This window comes from Poecilia latipinna, unplaced genomic scaffold, assembly GCF_001443285.1.
Source record: "Poecilia latipinna isolate Pla-1442-1.1 unplaced genomic scaffold, P_latipinna-1.0 Scaffold3667, whole genome shotgun sequence".
NCBI classification, from domain to species: Eukaryota; Metazoa; Chordata; class Actinopteri; order Cyprinodontiformes; family Poeciliidae; genus Poecilia; species Poecilia latipinna.
The window spans coordinates 26,684-29,292 of record NW_015116283.1 but is presented as its reverse complement, the minus strand read 5'-3'; the positions used below and the strand labels follow the sequence as shown (position 1 = coordinate 29,292).

The 2,609-nt window shown below is 36.3% G+C and overlaps 1 protein-coding gene and 1 long non-coding RNA gene across 4 annotated transcripts in view; both read right to left on the bottom strand.

Moving 5' to 3' along the window:
• Positions 1–2,609, bottom strand: part of LOC106941429 (sortilin-related receptor-like) — a 60,572-nt gene that overhangs the window by 42,382 nt on the left and 15,581 nt on the right. The window lies entirely within an intron of this gene.
• Positions 1,071–1,887, bottom strand: LOC106941430 (uncharacterized). 2 transcript variants are annotated; one of them, XR_001423356.1, is made up of 2 exons: positions 1,778–1,887; positions 1,071–1,500 (listed from the first exon to the last, which is right to left on the bottom strand). It is a non-coding gene; the product is annotated as an uncharacterized LOC106941430 (long non-coding RNA). The 2 variants fall into 2 exon arrangements; XR_001423357.1 differs by having other exon boundaries at positions 1,790–1,887.

The window sequence follows — 2,609 nt, the reverse complement described above, 5'->3', positions numbered from 1 at the left end:
TCTGCTAGTAGTTTAAATTGATTTCAGCTACATTCAAAAAAGTATTCAGATTTTAACATGCATTTTCTACTTGATAAATATTTCAGTTTACTCTTGCTCAGTAACTTCAGTGTTACACCTCTGAAATATTTTTTGCTGTTTCTCTTATGGTGATACAGTAACTGTTTCACTTGAACATTTAATTTCCTGAGATATAGTCAATTTATTTTCAATTAAAACTCTTAAGATTTTAGGGCTTATTGGCTTTTGATTATGTTGTCTAGATACATATCACTTACACATATTTTTTTTTTGGTTTTGTTTTTTAGGATTGCGTCATAAAGCTTCTTGATGCGTTTCTGCACCATGATTGAGACTCTCCGTGATGTTCACCCAGGACAGAGAGGAATTCGTATCAACTCCACTCCATCAACCCCTTGAGACCTTCCTGTTGTCAAATTGCCTTTCCCTTGGATCCAAGTACCTGCACCTCACTGACCAGTACAGTGACCATCAGTCCACAGTCAGCTGGATCATCACAACATTGACTATTTTTTTTATTTACAATTAGGATCTGAAAACCAGAGGACCACATACGCAAAAATCTACCTACAGACTTTAAGCAGCTACCCTGACACTGCAGTGATCCTGGACTGGGCTGAGCCGCTCTTCCTCTCTCCTCTTACTCTATCCTCCAGAGTTTTCATCACCAGTAAAGACAAACAAGTAACTGAGTAACTGCTGGAAAGTGTATTATATATTTTCAGTGTTCATTTTGTTATACTGTTTGGACTTACAATAAAATGTAATCTCTTTTGTAATAATCTACATTTCAAACCTTTTTCCCTTATCTCAGTTGTAACATTATGTGAAGTATTTGCATGTAATTTGGCCTTCAAGCGAGATATTAAAATGAAACACTTTCAAGTAATACCAGCAAAGAAATCTGAATATTAAGTAATATGCAGTTAGGAAAATAATTCAATAATATACTGAATAAGGCTGGATGATATAACTGAACAGTTTTTTTCATAACAGATTTAATTTTAGTCAACCTCAATATCTTTTCAAAAACAAAATACAGAAAATACTTTCACAAAGTGGCTTTATTTCTATCATTCCTCTTGTGAGTTGTATAATGGAGTGTTATGGTCAGGTTACAAGTATTTTTAATTATGAGAATGCAGTCATATTAGCATCATAAAGATGCAATTTTACCAGAAGAACATCTTAAAATATGGGAAGTCATTTTATCGAGAAGTCTTGGCTCCCAGTGAAGAAACCAGCTCAGTCCAGGTGGTTCTGATACATTCAGTGGTTAAGAGGATCAACTGGCCACCAGGTAAGCATTGATGTCGAAATAACAAACAGAGCTACTGATGTAGGAGCATTTTCCATGTTGAAGAAAAGCAAAGTTTATGATAGGAGAGGGAAAATGTTGCGTTGTTAGCCGCTTTAGCTCAGCTGATGTCTTCATCCAAGAAGCCACTAAAGCCAAACAGAACTCCAGTCCAGCTCCAGCTGCAGTGAGGATGAAAAAGGAAGAAATAACCAAACGTTAACATAACAGGGAATAAAGCAAATTTGGTAATTCGCTTTTAATGTGTTCCAGATGGAAAAAAAAGGCTCTGATATAAACTTGTTTATTACTTCTGCCAGTATGTTAGTAGTAATTTTTGTATTTTTATTACAATGTACCATTATCAACACATAAGCATACATTAGTTTTAAAACCAATAAATAAACTGACTTGGAGAAATATATTTAGCCAAACACACCTGGCACCTAAAAGCAACACTTACTTCCCTACCTGGCCTTCTCTGACTCAACACTTGCTGGTCTCTCCATCCTCATGTTCTGATCCTCTCTAGCAGCTGGAGGAATCAGTAATACCTACAAGCATGTCCTGCTTCACCTGCACTCTGCTGGTCATACTAGAATGGGGAAATAGGAGAACACCAATTTAATTTAATATCATAACACAGCAAAAGGCTTATTACATGTAATTCGGAATAAAACTAAGTGCAAGACACATACGCACCAAATAATAAAAAAACACAAAAAATATGTGAATATCCTCCTTCGGCCTGTGACCTACCAGCTTAGTTTTACATTTTACATCTGGAAGAAAATATATATTTAAGAGTTACGTTGCCTCCCCTCATCGACAACACTGATTATGTGCTTGGTAAATAAATAATCTGCACAGTCACTTGGCGTGTGGTGCAGATTAACGTAGATCTAATAACATTGGTGCAATGATGCTGTTTTCCCACTTTAGCTTCAATGCTAGTTAACACACACACACACACACACACACACACACACAGGCTTATGCAACAGTTTTTAACACATATTTCATCCTGATACATTTGGTATTTTCCACGCTTAATGCCACTCGACAGAGGTGCACTGGTTAACGAATTAAACATAAAGACAGGCGAATATTACACAAGCCTTAGTTTATGAACTTTACCTAGTGCTAATAATAGCTAGCACAATATGCCACCGGGGATCGCGGCAGACAAAATATGTGACTGTCGTCATAAGCTGTGTAAGATTTCTTCTTTGAAACAGGGTGGACACTTTAGTAGCTGCTAAATGGTGTAATTTTGTTAAGATTACTTACC